The sequence below is a fragment of the Mustela nigripes genome, chromosome 6 (genome assembly GCF_022355385.1).
Source record: "Mustela nigripes isolate SB6536 chromosome 6, MUSNIG.SB6536, whole genome shotgun sequence".
NCBI classification, from domain to species: domain Eukaryota; kingdom Metazoa; phylum Chordata; class Mammalia; order Carnivora; family Mustelidae; genus Mustela; species Mustela nigripes.
The window spans coordinates 13,592,244-13,609,074 of NC_081562.1; the positions used below are offsets into that span (position 1 = coordinate 13,592,244).

The window sequence follows — 16,831 nt, forward strand, 5'->3', positions numbered from 1 at the left end:
AGCCCCTCGGAGGAGGAGGGGTCCCGCGCATGTGAGTGTGGCCCGAAGCCTGCTGGGGAGGACGCTTCTGCAGAACGAATGGTTCTGAGTTTTGTGTGCTGTGTGCTGAGAGAGATAAGGGCGTAGAAGAGCAGAAAGAATGTGCCTCTCTCCTTTTTTTCTTTGTCCCTCTTGTGTGGGCTTTCTGGAAAGCATGAGGCCTCCCTGCATAAGAACCAACCTGCCTGGTTACCCTTGCCACCTGCCGCTGGCTGTGTGGGTTCTTATCAGCTCCCCAAATTCAGTCATTTAATTCAAACGAAAACAGTTCTGGAGGAACTCCTCTGTGCCAGGTGTCACAGATAGAATCACATCCTTCCTACGTTTAAGTCATTCGTGGCCAGAGGAAAGAGACTGGTGAGGAAAGGCACGTGAGCACGCCTCTGGGGTGCTGTGGCCGCCAGTGGGGGAAGGCACCAGTCCGCATGTCTCAGTCCACCTCATACAGCTGTGACTTCTCAGTCCACCTCACGCAGCAGTGCCGGTGGCAAAAAGCCTTCATCTTTGGTCTGTAGGTACCATAGTGGTAGGGCCCAGAAGTAACCGGCTCGAACCATGGAAACCTGAGTAAGATAGAAGGGCCCACAGTGCCTCCCCGCAGCCCCCCGGCTGAATACAGACAGGCCATTAGGTGACCCACCTCAGAATATCCGTAAGCCCTAGCTGACCAATGGGTACTGAAACCTGGACCCAGGTACCAAAGAAGGAGAGTTCCGTATGTCCCTGTAGCTCCTCATCTTCCCGCTTGACTACAGCCCCCACTGCTGCCCCCCGGCAGACAGCCTCTGCTCTGCATCCTACCTGCCAGCCGCTCCCCAAAGTGTATTCAGGAAACTTCTCCTTTGTTCCACCTCTGGTGAATCCTTTAACCGTCCGTGCCCCCAGTCACCCCCCTGATCAGGTGGCCCCCATTTGGTGGCACCCCTGTCCCATCGGGAGGACCCATATTTGATGGCCTTTGGGCCCCACCCCCCACAATGAAGAAGACAGTGTGTACGAGTTCTCTGCTGCCCTAGTTAATGTTGCAGAACAAGATGCCCTAGGAGTGGCTTCAGTCAATCACCATTTATGTAGCTGAGGAGTCTGCAGGTAGGCTGGCCGGCTATCTGATTTTCACTGGCTTAACCAAGTGTCTGCGGTCAGCTTTCGATCCAGTGGTTGATGGCTGGGACACCTGGGCCCTCCTCCAGTATCTGCCATGTCCCAGGAGCAGGCCAGCCTGCTCATTCTCATGGCAAAGCCAAGTGGGAGAGGAAGTCTTGGTGCTTGCAAGGAAAGCTGGAGTCCTTGATGCTAGTATCCTGTTGGCTGAGCCCCGAGTTAAAGTGTGTGTCAGAATTTTCTGCCTACAGTGAGAGGAGTGAGGAACTGACCTCCACTGGTAAGTGACAGAACAAGGACTTGAACCCAGGCCTGTCTGACAGCAAGTGTGTTTGCCTTTCTGGCTGTGTCAGACAGGAAGTCAGCACACGCAACATAGGGAGCTGACATCATTTCAAATGTATAGCCATTGCCCACGTGACACTGCAGTAACAATCGTTTCAAGTTTTTAAGAGGAAAAAGGAACCCAAACCTTGCTTTCCTAATAAATCCGTCTTTTCCAAGAAGCTTCTGGCCATGTCCACATGTGTGTGTTGCCAAATATTTATGGACCTAATACACATAGAATTTTGTACTCTTCTGTTACCGAGGCATTCCTGTTACTTTAGTTGTTTTCAGATTTTCACAAATATAAACTGTTGTAATGAACAGTCTAAAGTTCACACCTTCCCAGGAGTGAAACGTAGTCAAAAAGAAAGAACTTGTTTTTGTTTTTCTGTTTTTTGTTTTTTGTTTTTTTTTTACTGAACTTGAAGGTCATTACAAACTATTAGAAAGTGTTTAGAACAGAAGTACCTCCATCACTGATTCTTTCAATCAACATTTATGTAGTTCCTTTGCTGTGTCCTGTATTTCTTAGGCATAAGAAAAATCTATGACATACTCAGGAATATTTCCAAGACTGTCATGAACTAGAAGCTTAAAAGTGAGGAAAATAAAAATCAACCCTGTATAACACCAAAAAGTATGGGATAAAAATTTTTTCTTAATGATTTGAAAACATTGTCGATCGGTCTATAAAGTCAATGAAGTAAGCAGAGGCCAGAAACAATGACAAAGTATGGATCCAGAAGGGTAAGCAAAAAGCAACTGGATCTGACATTTGCTGGGTATTTGCAGACCCTTGGGAACTAGAGGCCTGGCTTGAAAGTAGGTAACTATATAATTTACTATATAATTCAAACAAAGGAATGCTATTATTAGTGACACTGGGACATTAGGCCTAAATTAAAGTCAGGCAAACCATATGTATAGCCATTCTATTGAAAGGCAATGCATGGGAATTTGGGTCTCAGCCCCAAGAGAGACAAATTAGAAGACACTTACCAAAAGTTAGGATCCAGGAAAAGTGATATCCTCAGTAGATAACAAGTGTAAAAATATCCATAGGAGAAGATGATAGAGACTGTTATACATCTTATCCTTGGCTTTAGGTAAAATAAGAGAGAAATTCCCTTGAGAACTTCTAATTTCAAGCCTGTGTTCATATTATTTGGTGGGCTAAAGTTCTATGTATGGGAAGAAATCGAAGAAAAATGAACATGTGCCAGGCACCTGGCAGAAATAAACAGAAATCTGATCTAGAAGAATACTCTCAAAAATAAGAAAGACTTCAATGAATTATTTAGGTCAAGTTTCAAGAAAAATGAGTTCTCATTCGGTAATCCCTAAACACACAGGGAAATAAGCCACCATGAGAAAGGGCAGAAACTGTAGAATTAAATTTCAAAGACTTCAGGTATTAGACTCGTCAGATAGAAAACAAATATTTTTATTCTGTGTAAGAAATAAAAGAGAATTAAAAGGATGGAGGAACAAGAGATTCTCAAAGGCAAGTAGACCTATTTGGATCAAATAGTACTTTTAGAAGTGAAAAATGTAATTATTGAAATTGCAGATATAATGGGTATGTTAAGCAGTAAATTAGAGTCAGCTAAAGAGAGAATTAGTGAACTAGAAGAGAGAGCTGAAGAAATTATCTAGAATCCAGCGCACAAGGAAAAAGAGAAAAACTGAGAGAGACGTTGAGATATTGGGAATGTGTCTAATTAGACTGCCAGAAGGAAATAATAGAGAAAATTGGAAGTAAGTCATCTTTTTTTTTTTTAAAGATTTTATTTATTTATTTGACAGAGATCACAAGTAGGCAGAGAGGCAGGCAGAGAGAGAGAGGAAGGGAAGCAGTCTCCCTGCTGAGCAGAGAGCCTGATGCGGGGCTTGATCCTAGGACCCTGGGATCATGACCCAAGCCAAAGCCAGAGGCTTTAACCCACTGAGCCACCGGAAGTGAGGCATCTTTATAGTGAATAGAACTATTTCCAGAACTATTAAAAGGTATCCATACGTACAAGCAGTTTAAAAAGAGAAGGCTATACTTAGACCTATAGGAGTAAGACTGCAGCAGCCTCAAGTGATTTTTTTAAATAACCAGAGAGAATGAAATGTGTAAAACTGATGAATCACAGACCTGTACCCCTGAAACAAATAATACATTATATGTTAATTTAAAAAAATAAAAAATATTCCTGTTCTATGGAAATAAGTAAATGACCAACCAGAGAGAGAAAAAAAAACAACAGATTCTCTATGAAGACATTCTATGTGTCAGATGAGAGTTCTTAGCAGCAGCAACAGAAGCCAGAAGAATACAAGTAACACCTTAAACTGTGCTGGGTGACAACAACAATACACAGTATACCTAGCAAAATACGAGAAAAGATTATTCAGAGGAGCAAAAGCAAAGTGTAAAAATACCTTTGCAAAGAAACTGCTCAAGGATTTATTTTCAGGAATAAGGAATATGATTCCATAGAATCATGATCCCAAGAAGGAATGCAGAACAAACAAATTAGAAATATGTAGCAATGCCTAACAATCTCTAAACAGCAGCAGCAGTAGTAGTAGTAGTAGTAATATATAACTGTGGGCTTCAAACAGTTCAACCTAAACTATCAGACGATGACATCAACATAACTCAGGAGGGACGTGATTGGAATTAAAGTATTCTGGAATCTGTTTTGTTGGTGAGATAATTTCAATGCTAAGATGGTTACACACGTCTAACCTTTCAAGCTTCAGCTCTAAAAGAATTGGGGGAAAAAAAAGCACAGAAATTATAAATCCAGGGTGGGTAGAGATGGTGAGTGGAGTAAGAAAATCCAAAACAACCAAAATATCTTCATCATTTGTTGGGGGGGGGGGTTTGAGAAGAAGAATGCAAGAAGAAAATGGCAGCATAGGAAAAAGAGGGGAAAAAAAGAAAGCAAGAAATCAGATGATAGAAATAAGTCTAAATATATCAATCAAATAAGCAGACTAAGTTGAGGGAGGAACAGACACGTTGTCCGACTGAAGAGGAGTGAGTATACAGCATATGCTCTTTATGAAAGACATACCTAACACATGACGGCCTGAGCAGTTTGACAGATGATGGAGAAAGAGAACCGGGATAGCTCTTTTGGTATCAGACAAAGCAGTGGTAGGCAATAAATATATAATTTAGTAGGAGATGTATTTAATTTAGTATTGAGATGGTCACAATTTAAAAATTAAAAGAGATACAAGAGAGGTATAAGAGATACACCGAGAGATACAAGAACTCCAGAGATAAATCAACAACCTACTATCTATCATAGTAGAATATTTTAGTGTATCCTTTTCAAATATCAGGAGATCAAGCAACCCAAGAAAGTTGATTAAAAATATGGAATATTTGAGCTACACAGTTAAAAATCTTGATTTACTGGGCAAATAAGGAACCTGGTACATAACAGAGAATATACATCCTTCTTAAGCTCATATGAGACATTGTTTATAAGTAACCATGTTCTGGACCATAAAGCAAATCTCAGTATGTTTCAAAGAATATGAGATATATATAAAATTTATCATATATATGTGTAAAATATATGTTCTCCATATAATATATATAATATTTTTGATATATGCTTACATATTATTTTTTATATTTTTATAAAATATATGCCTTATAGTATATATATTATATGCTCATATATGTATCTGAATACAGTATAATTAAATTAGTAGTAATAAGATTTTTAAAAAATATATTTGATTAACATTGAGAACATACTTCTAAATTACTCATGGTTTAAGTGGAAATCACCTTTGAAACTGAGACCTACTTAGAACTGAATGAAAATAAAAATAATACATGTCAAAATTAGTGAGATGGTACAAATATATGAAGAAATTTGTAGCCTTAAATTTCATATTAAAAAGAAGAAAGGCAGAAAATTAGTAAGCCAAGTCTATAACTTAAGATGATATGTAAAGAACATTAGGGCAAATTCAAAAATTAAGAGACAGGGCATAAAGAGGGTAAGAAGGAGAAGCTGATCAGCAAATTATTCAACAAAGTCAGAAGTTTGCTCTTAGAAAGGAGCCAATGGACTAGGCAAAGCAGTGGCAGGACTCACTGAAAAATAGCAGAAAAACTCACTAGTAAATGAATATGGAACCATAAATGCAGATTCATGGACTCATTCCCTAAATGCATTTGAGCCAATCATCTTTCTGAGTTTGAGGAATATAGCAGAAACTAAAGCAAACAAAAGTTTCTTAGGTTATGGAGTTTTTAATCTAGTAGATAAAGCACAATTAGAGGAAACAGTAAGAGGATGCTGTAAATAAGATTATGTCAAAATTTTGAGAGCTTGCATGAAATGAATAAAATCCTAAATATGTATAATTTACCAAAACTGATCCAAGGAAAAAATGTAAACCCTGGCTATCTTCTAGCCATTAAACCTTCTTACAAAGTACACAGTATCCCTCAATGAGAAGTCGAGAAGTGCTACCAATTTTTTAATCAAAAAATAATTCAAATTTTAGGAAAATTTGCAGAGAATAGAAAAAGAGGAACACTTTTCAAACCATTTCAGTGAGGCCAGGATATCCTCAATACCAAAATCAGACACAGGGAGCACAAGAAAAGAAAACTGCAGGCTTGTCTCACTCATGAGAGGTTTCCAAAAACCTTAAGCAAAATATTAGCAAACTGAGTTCAGCCATGTATAAAATAGATAATACATCATGGCCAACTTGGGTTTATTCCAGGAAAGACAAGTGATTTAACATTGAAAAATCCACAAGTATCATTCAGCATGTTAATAGATTAAAGGAGAAACACCGTGTAATCATGTAAATAGATGCAAGAAAGTTTTTTGATAAAATTAAATATTCATTTATGACAAAAGCTCATAAATAGTATCCACTGAAAACCTACAGCAAAATTTTGCTGAGCATTTGTTTAGGGATGTGCTAATGAATTAGTAAAAAAGAACGAAGAGTCCAAGAACACCCACACATATATGGAAATGTGGTAGATAAAGAGGTGACTTGCTGGCCATTGGAGAAAGGATGTAATCGTCCACAAATGCTACTAGGGCATCTGATTATCCATGAGGAAGAATGAAAATTAATCCCTATCTCATACCATGCACAAAATTAATTTTGATGGATTAGAGACTTAAATGTGACAAGCCAAATTAAACTTTTATTTTAAAAAAATTAAATAACGGGCCTGTGACTTCAGAATTAGGAAGGCATTATTCAATAAGATGACAAAAGCATAGATCATAAATGAAAAGATCAGTAAATTCAACCACATTGAAATTAATAACTTCCATCAAAGTAGCATCAAAAAGAGAAAAGAAAAAGACATTTACAGCATATATAACTGACAAAGGACTAGTAAATGAAATATACAAATAACTCTTACTAATTAATAAGAAAAATTTATAAAAGATATAGTCATTTTACCAAATTGTAAAGAAACGGGCAGTAAACACTAGAAAAGATATACAACCTCTTTGCTAATCTGGGAAGTGAAAATTAAGACCACAAATAATTTCACCCTCACCGACTGGAAGAGTGGTTCTATCAAGTCCCAGTCAATCCGTAGGAAGTCTCCAATCCACCCATAGGAAATCTCCAATCCTCTTGAAAGACGTGTCAGTGGTTTCAATCAAGTTGGAGCAACACGTTGGCGCTATCTTGTAAACTCGAAGTAGTATTTTGCAAACTAAGGATTAGAAGTCATTGGTCAAAAATTGAGAAGTGGGTGAGTTTCAGGAGAAAGCACTCCACATTCAGCTGTCAGGGGGCAGATGACAACACACAGGCAATGCCCATGTCCTCATAACAGATGACATTTTTTTTTAAAGGTTTTATTTATTTATTTGACAGAGAGTAAGAGACACAAGTAGACTGAGCAGCCTGCAGAGAGAGGCGGGGAAGCAGGCTCCCCACCGAGCAGAGAGCCTGACATGGGGCCCAGTCCCAGGACCCTGAGATCATGACCTGAGCCAAAGGTAGAGAGGCTTAACCCACTGAGCCACCCAGGTGCCCCCTAGGTGACATTTCTTCTTCTTCTTCTTTTTTTTTTATTTCTTTTCAGCGTGACAGTATTCATTGTTTTTGCAGGACACTCAGTGCTCTATGCAATACGTGCCTTCCCTAATACCCACCACCTGACTCCCCCAAACTCCCACTCCCCGCCCCTTCAAAACCCTCAGATTGTTTTTCAGAGTCCATAGTCTCTCATCATTGACCACCCCTTCCAATTTCCCTCAACTCCCTTCTCCTCTCCATCTCCCCATATCCTCCATGTTATTTGTTATGCTCCACAAATAAGTGAAACCATCTGATAACTGACTCTTTCTGCTTGACTTATTTCACTCAGCATAATCTCTTCCAGTCCCATCCATGTTGATACAAAAAGTTGGGTATTCATCCTTTCTGACAGAGGCATAATACTCCATAGTGTATATGGACCACATCTTCCTTATCCATTCATCCGTTGAAGGGTATCTTGGTTCTTTCTACAGTTTGGCGACCGTGGCCATTGCTGCTATAAATATTGGGGTACAGATGGCCCTTCTTTTCACTACATCTGTATCTTTGGGGTAAATACCCAGTAGTGTAATTTCAGAGTCATAGGGAAGCTCTATTTTTAGATTCTTGAGGAATCTCCACACTGTTCTCCAAAGTGGCTGCACCAACTTGCATTCCCACCAACAGTGTACGAGGGTTCCCCTTTCTCCACATCCCCTCCAACACATATTGTTTTCTGTCTTGCTAATTTTGGCCATTCTAACTGGTGTAAGGTGGTATCTCAATGTGGTTTTAATTTGAATCTCCCTGATGGCTAGTGATGATGAACATTTTTTCATGTGTCTGATAGCCATTTGTATGTCTTCATTGGAGAAGTGTCTGTTCATATCTTCTGCCCATTTTTTGATATGATTATCTGTTTTGTGTGTGTTGAGTTTGAGAAGTTCTTTATAGATCCTGGATATCAACCTTTTGTCTGTACTGTCATTTGCAAATATCTTCTCCCATTCCATGGGTTGCCTCTTTGTTTTGTTGACTGTTTCCTTCTGCTGTGCAGAAGCTTTTGATATTGATGAAGTCCCAAAAGTTCATTTCCGCTTTTGTTAGGTGACATTTCTTGACCATGCAAGAACACAGAAGAATTCCAAACTCTCAAGTCTTATTTTCATGCAAAAAAAATAAAACAAAAAAACAAAACATAAAAATTCTGTAAAAGTAAGTGTGACTAAAGACCTTGGGAGTCCTTAAAAAGGAAGGAAACTGTCACATGTGCTACAGCATGGATGAACCTTGAGGATACGCTAAGTGATACGAGCCAAGCACAAGATGGTCTCACTTGCATGAGACACTTAGAGTAGTTGAATTCATAGATGAAAGAAGTGGAACAATGATTGCCAGGGGCTGAGTTGAGGGGAAGACATGGAGTTTGTGAGTATAGATATCCATACAAGATGTTGAAAGAGGCCTGGAAATGGATGGTGGTGATGATTGCCTAGCAATGTGAATGCACTTAGTGGCCTTGAACTCTACACTTGAAAATGGTTCAAATGGTGAATTTTATGGATCTCTTACCACAATAAAAATAAATTCAGGAGTACGGTGGACCTTGGCAGGTGTCCTAGGCACCTGTTTGTTCTTAGCAGGATCAGTAGGAGTTTCATTAAAGACACCAGACAAGCATTCATAAGCCAGTGCGTTGGGCTTGGTGTCTGAGAGCCTCCAAATTTGCAGCCAGCAAAAGGAAATGGCAAGACACCATAAAACAGAGGAGATGTCATCTGTGAGCTTTCAACTCAGACATTTTATGAACACCAACAAAGTTCGCCAGAACGTGCAAGCAGAAGTATTACCTTGGCCCATCCCAGACATACCAGTGCACTCGTGCATTTGCTGAGAAGTTCCTCTATGCCAGGCACGGTTGCAGGCCCTAGTAATGCTGTGGGAAATGAAACAGACAAAGTCACCAGTCCCATAGAGCTGAGATGTTGACGTGGCAGGAGGCTACGCCACTCTTGACATTGCTCAGTGATCGCTTACTCACTGTTATTTGAACCTATCCAGCAAACTAACTTGGGAACTCCTTTTGGCAGTCTCTTCTGTATTTAAGTAGAGGACTTTAAAATAGCAAAACCAGGAAGACAGAGTCAAATCAAGTGAACTCCTATCTTTCTAGATAAACCTAAAAAAGAATCTGGAAGTCATTTCACGCACGGATATCTAACAAAATCTTACACAGAACCCTGAAATACAGCCAATATAGAAAGGTGGGGAGAAGGTTCAGGGAGGAAGGAGAGAGACTGGCAGGACCAAGTTCCACCCTTCGGATCATATTGGGTTCTGGACATTGCCATGAAGCCTGAGAGCCTGGTTTAGCAATACAGGGTATCTGTAGGTCCTTCTGGGCCAACCTGGGCCTCACATTCCAAGTAAAAGCACATCTTCCTCATTTTCTTGCTTATTTCTTTCTGCCTCCTCTCATCCTTTATGTTCTCCACTGTATTCAACAGTTAGGGAGGAGCTCCTATTTGCTGGTTCCTCTATTCCTCTCTGGGGAGCATATAGATGTTCTCTGAACCCTGCTCTCCATCAGCTCACACATGTGCTCCCAAGGGCAGCCAAGCTAAGAAGCCCGCCTGTGGGTCACACAGGGCATCTGCACTGGGTCAGCTGCTTGAACATGTCAGTTGAGGGGAGAATCCTAAAAATAGGTTAACCTTCATTTGCTTGTCTGTTCAGCCAGTGCCAAGTTTGTTGTCATTTTTCTGTTTGCCGATCATGCTGTATTATCCTGCATAGACATCTCCCCTTATCCATCTTCTGTGGTTCTCCCAATCCATTTCTTTGAAGGTTGAGCAAGAAGTTAAGGACTTTTACAAAGCAGGTCGAGGACAGTCCTGGATTTTGCATTTTCCCGTTCCTGTATAGCTTCTCACCCATACCTAATCTGACAGCCATTTTTTTAAAAGATTTTATTTATTTGACAGAGAAATCACAAGTAGGCAGAGCAGCAGGCAGAGAGAGGTGGGGAAGCAGGCTCCCCACTGAGCAGAGACACCCTCCCCCATGTGGGGCTTGATCCCAGGACCCTGAGATTATGACCCGAGCCGAAGACAGATGCTTAACCTGCTGAGCCACCCGGGCGCCCCTGACAGCCATTTTTTAAAGGGACTTCCTTTTATTGAGTTGTTCCAAAGCTTTGACTGGCCTTCCACAGAAATAGAACTCTCTTTTTGCATTCACCTAATTCAAAGAATATTTGATTACATTTCCAGTTACATGAGAAATACAAATGGCAAAGGAACACATCTGGTAACACACAGCTCATTCTTGGCGAGCATAAAGTTCCATCTGTAGGAGCAGACAGCCTCCCACACCCCACCACAGAGGCGCTCACTAGCCTTGGGCGTCTAGCCTGTCCTGGGTGTCAGCAAAGAACTTTAGGCGAAGCAGAGATTGGTTAAGAGAATAACTAAGGGGAAAATGGTTTCACGGACAGGGAAGAAGCATATAGGCTTTTGGAGCTAAGCAATCCGGTAAATTCTGATGACAGTTCTAGCTCTTACCAGCTGAAGGGCTTGTGTAAACCACTTACCTTCTCTCGGTCTGTTACATTCTCGATAAAATGGAGGCCATCATTTCTGGCCCTGTTCTCCACGAGGCCCCTTGAGTGCGCCATAGAAACACACTTGACTTTACCTCCGTCTTTGTGTTTCAAAGACCCTTCATTTTTTATCTTTCAGTCCTAAAGCTTGATGACTCAGCCTTCGCTGGCTGAATCTTAAATAAAAAGACAAGGACCCAAAGGAACATCTTTTTATTCTTTCACCAGGAGCACAAACTCTTCGGAGACGAGCAAGAGAAGGGAGAATGGGAGAGAAGCTAGGAAGCTGTGTTCTCATCCTTGAGTCGTCAGGAGGCTTTCAGAGAAGGAAGCCTTGGCTGGGAACAGTGGGTGATGGTCAGGAAGTGGCAAGCAGAGGGTCTAGTCTTTGGGTCTGTGTGAGCTCCTGGAGCCCTGGGGCTAAGCCGTGGTTCCTGCCCTCAGGAAGTCACAGTCTAGTAAGAAGCAACCCTTAAACAGAGACTTCCCGGACAGCGCGCTAAGTGTTGCAATGGAAGGAAGTGTAGGGACCTAAGAGAGCTGGAGGGTGTGATGCAGTCTGTCTTGAGGGATCCTGTAGGAGGTCCGAGTATCAGGACTCTTCCTTCCTCATCTTCTGCCCTGACGTCATTCCTCAGCCCGCAAGCACCCTTGCCGCCCTTCTCCCCAGTCCTGTTGAAACCACCCCTCCTTCCTTGTATATGCCTCTGGAGAGTGGGAAGGAGCAAGTTAGGAACAGCAAACTGCGGGGCAGGCAGCAGGGACCACATCAGTGCTCCAAAAACATCTGCCCAGAATGTACTGATCGCTTTCCGAGATTGACAGGAAGCAAGCTGGGGCCAGGACCGCAAAGGATGCTGTGGCCTTAGCAGGCAGATTGGGTGGGAACGGTGTGTGTGCCAAGCGTGGCATTCAGTCCTTACAGAAGTCTCCCAGGGTGAATATGAATCTGTTCTACATGTTAGAAAATTAAGGATCAGATGGATTCAGTCGCTTACTGCTTGTCCAGAATCACACAGCAAAACAGGACAGTGCTGAGGGGCACCTGGGTGGCTCAGTGGGTTAAAGCCTCTGCCTTCGGCTCAGGTCATGATCCCAGGGTCCTGGGATAGAGCCCCGCATTGGGCTCTCTGCTCAGCAGGGAGCCTGCTTCCTCCTTCTCTCTCTCTGCCTGCTTCTCAGCCTACTTGTAATCTCTGCCTGTCAAATAAATAAATAAAATCTTAAAAAAAAAAAAAAAAAAAAAGGACAATGCTGAGGTTTGAACTCATGTCGGCCTGACCCTAACTCCGGAGTTCTTTCTTTTGACACAGGGCGGAGTTCCCACCTTAATATGTTTTTCCAGGAAAACATTTCACATGAGATAATGCTTCTATAGGATTATTCTCTTTGATCCCTCTTTGTATTAAATGGCTCTTGGAGAGCTAACCCCAGAACAGAGACTCTTAACATTGTCTCCTTGAAGAACATTTGCATTTTAAGTGACAGACTCAGAGGCTGGATTTTTGACTGCCACCCATTCATAAATTGGGAGCTGAGTACACTTAAAAGAAAAAATCCTAAAGAAGAGAAAAACCAAGAGAAAAACGTGCCATCCATATGGAGAAATGATGTATGTTCCTAGAGGCAATCTGTACCATTTGCATAAAAGGAGTCGCACTAACTCAAGTTTTAAAACATTTTATAATGCTTAGAGAGGTGTCAGTTTTCACATCTTTTGAGGAAGATGGGGGCTGCCTTGCATTAGCATATGGAGCCTGCTGTAGCCAAGCAGAGTACTGTGAAAAATGAGGCTGGGGAAACCAGAGAGAGGGTAATAAGAATGATGAATGGCGAGGTTGATTTGGGAGGATTAGGATGGCTCTGGAAGAAAAAAACAGTTGCTTTGGGGGAGAAGATCTAAAATCTACAACCACCACCTCCCAATCAGACCTCATGTTTTCTTCAGGCCAGTGCCTATTTAATTTCACCCCGGCACTCAAGTCCAAGGGCTCCAAGTGCTTTCTTGTCTCTGGGCAGCACTGCGGCTATCGTACAGTTGAGAGGTCCTGGGATTACAAACGAGGTGGCTGGTCCCTTTTCGAGTAGCCTGGTGCTTGGCTCTTCGGTGGCTCCTGCCTCGGAGTCAGCCGTGCACCCAGCAGACCCAGCAGAGCACGCACTGGGGACCAGGCTGGGGCGCTGTCTCTGGGTTCCTTCACCTCCCTTCACCAGTGTCCTGGCAGGAGAAAGTTAAGGAGGTCATGGGCACAGGTACGGAGATGTGAAGATAAGGGTGGATGCGTAACGCGGCTCATCCTGGGCTGGGAGACCTGGAGCGTAAGCCTCGTGTCCTTATTGCCCATAATTAATAATTAGGGATTGTTCCTGCTCTCTCGGTAATTTTCAGTCAGCTTGTGGGCAAAACATGTCAACAAGGGTTCTTCTTCCTCATCCATTCCGACACCCTCATTTCACAGACAGGACGTAGGGACCTGAAGGGGGCAAGGGTTGCCAGAGGTGAAGTGCGGGTTTGTGACATGTCACCTTGTGCCCTAATATTGTGCTGGAGACTGGCATGCTCAGTGCAGGGGACTTTGGATAAGTTAAGCTCTTGGTCTTTTGGCTCCCCTTTGACACTCACTCATTGTTTGCTCATTAGGTTCAGAACTTAACTCCATTGGGCGTTAGTGATTTAAGATGCCCGTCACTGGCTGTGCTGTATGTGGCTGGTGAAGTTGAGATGAAGATGATATTCCTGGAAGTGTCAGCCGAATTCCTAGAAGCAAGGTGGTGCCTCTGGAAAATCTACCCTACAGTAGCACTTTTTAGAGAACGTACCCAAATAGTTCTAAGAACTGTAAATGGGATATTTTCAAACAGAGGAGCTGGGGAGGGGTACGGAGGGCGAGTTTGTGCACTGTATATACAAAATTGCGTATTAGGACATCCTGTACCCAGGAATCCTGATGGGTTTGGTTGATCCCCAGCATTTCCATTTCAGCACACAGAACAGACCACTTTGACCCTGGAAAACCTTATGGGAATGGTTCCTTAAAAGCCCACTGTAAGAAGCACTTCCCTAGGTAATCTGGGTTTTATTATGAGAAGAATTTTGAGAGAGGGAAGGACCAACCAAGGAGTATATGCTGGCTATGGACATCAAACACCGAAGTTTCTAAATAGGTAGAAATGAGGGTTTCGGTAGGTAGCACAGCGTTTTCTTACCTCAAAATCCCATAACAATGGAAAGAATTTCAAACATCTATTTTCTAAAAGCTCTCTTCATATCACAGGTTCTTTCTAAAAGCAGTGACTACCCCATTCATTACCTCGATATTGAAGGGTCAGATTACAGGTGCATTTTTTTTTTCAAAAGTATGAGATAGTGTAACATTGATCCCCATTTTTTTCATAAAAACAAATGTATAAATCATCTTTACCTGTGCCATCTCTTATAAGGCCTTTGCCATGAGGTTAACTAGCAGAGCTCTATCCTGTACAAAAGATTTCCATGGTTATTCCTCGTGCCATTTGAAAGTGTTATAGGAAGTTCTGTGATAGTTTCAGTCTCGCCTTTATAAAAATATGACCAAATCGGTTATAATCAGTAATACCTGTGCACGCTGGCTTCAAGTGCTTTGTGGCAAACTTGCCTTCAGTCATGCAGGAAAGGAATTCAGTATCACATTGTGACCTTGCTTGGAATCCTTCCATTATTCCAATCAAAGCTGCTTCTACCCTTCCTACCTGCACTTTCCATAGACCACTGTCGTCCCTGAAGGAGGAATTTGCCGTTCAGATTACGACTTGTCCCGCACATGTTCCCTTGAGTGCTCACCAAATAGTTGTTCTTTGGGTATTTAATTATCTAAACAAAATCTTGCAGGTAGCAGAAGCTGACACACATCAGGATCCTCGATGCCTTGATTTAACACTGTAGCAAATCTCCCATGTAATTTCTTCTCATACGAGGATCTTTGGGCGAGCGGCATTCATTTTTGTGACTCTTCTCACTGTATTTGCTGACAAAGGACTTTAATTTGTTGCCGTATTACCTTGTGTATTTTTTCGGCCATTTTTGCCAGGGTAGGAAAAACAAGTGTTTCCCTTCCTGGATTTTATTGTCTTTCATTTTACGTATGAAATCCCCGAAGGGGCTGCTAAACTCTTTTCACAGGGGTTTAGTGGAACATTGTAAAGTTCTACACGAACTTTCACAAGACTTTTTACACGTCACCAAAAAATGATGGAGGCTTGTCTTCATGCCCTGGTTGCTTTGTGTTTTTTTGTTTGTTGGTTTGTTTGTTTAAGATTTTATTTATTTATTTATTTATTTATTTATTATTTGAGAGAGAGAACATTAGAGGGGTAAAGTGAGAGGGAGAAGCAGACTCCCTGCTGAGCAGGGAGCCCAATGAGGGACTTGATCCCAGGATCCTGAGATCGTGACCTGAGCCAAAGGCAGTCGCTTAACCAACTGAGCCACCCAGGCGTCCCTGGTCGCTTTGTTTTTTATTTTTTTTATATTAAAGCTCAATCTTGCTTTATTTTTTTTTTATTTTTTAAAAAATTTCATTGTTTTTCCACTTTTGTGCTTTCTTTTTAAGCGTCTTGCTCATCATATGTCCCTGTACCTACGTTACATAGCGTCCTCAGTCGTTGAACAGACTTGGGGTGAAACTCTTCCTTAATGATAGTGGTTGTAAATCCATATTTGATTTTTTTTTTTTTTTTTTTTGCCAGCTTCCTGCCAGAGCTAATTAGGTAGGCATTTCTGTAGTGGAAGGTAGCTAGGAGGGGGCTCCTCTTGGAAAGAGAAGCATTGGCTCAGCTGTTTTCCTGCTGGTCACCTGAGCTCGTCTGTCTGGTGCTCGCAATCGGTTGTTACTTTATAGGACTGTTTTTTGTTTTTAATACTTTTCTTTGGAAGGATTTTTAGATTTACAGAAAATGTTATAAAAGTACTGCTGAGTCCCGTACCCACCCTTCCCCCACATTTAGTGTCCGGTTCCCCGGATGTTAATGTCCTACATGATAAGAATGAACCGACAAGCCCACATTGGTGGATCGAGCTTCACTGATCTGCAGGCTTTACGCACCTTTCACCAGGGTTTCCGTTAGTGATCTGTTTCCTCAGTCTCCTCTGGCCTCCGACACTTTCTCAGTCTTTCCATGCTTTTCATAACTAACCTTGACCGTTGTAAGGTCAGGCACTCTATGAAATATCCCTCATAATATTTCATTCACCATAAACATTGGTTTGTCCAATGTATTTCTCTCAAGATTAGAATGAGATTATGGGGTTTTTTAGAAGATATCACAGAGGTAAATGGTGTCCACTCCTAAGGGTATCACATTATTATCAGGAAGGACCTGATTTTCACATGTGGCATCACTAAGGACCCTAACTGTCTGTCCTAAGGCAGTGTTTGCCAGATTTCTCCACCATAAAGTGATTATTTTCCCCTTTCTTGCTTCATTTTTCAGAAGCAAGTCACCGCACCCACCACAAACTAAAAGTGGGGAGATTAAGTTCTACTTCCTACGGAGGGATGTGATCTACTACTAAGGGCTCTTCTGTAAGGAGATCGGCTTCACTCCCCCATTTTTATTTATTTATTTACTAAGTCATTTATTGATATCCACGACGATTCATATACATTTATTCTATACTTTGGGTGATCAGGCAGGACTCAGTTTTAAAGACATTTGTTCTTTTTGTGAGGGATATTTTAATAAAATATCGATATT

General features: G+C 41.7%; 1 protein-coding gene across 6 annotated transcripts in view; it reads left to right on the forward strand.

Annotated features, from left to right (window-relative positions):
- Positions 1 to 16,831, forward strand: part of LARGE1 (LARGE xylosyl- and glucuronyltransferase 1) — a 524,421-nt gene that overhangs the window by 442,756 nt on the left and 64,834 nt on the right. The gene's annotated exons all lie outside the window — the stretch shown is intronic.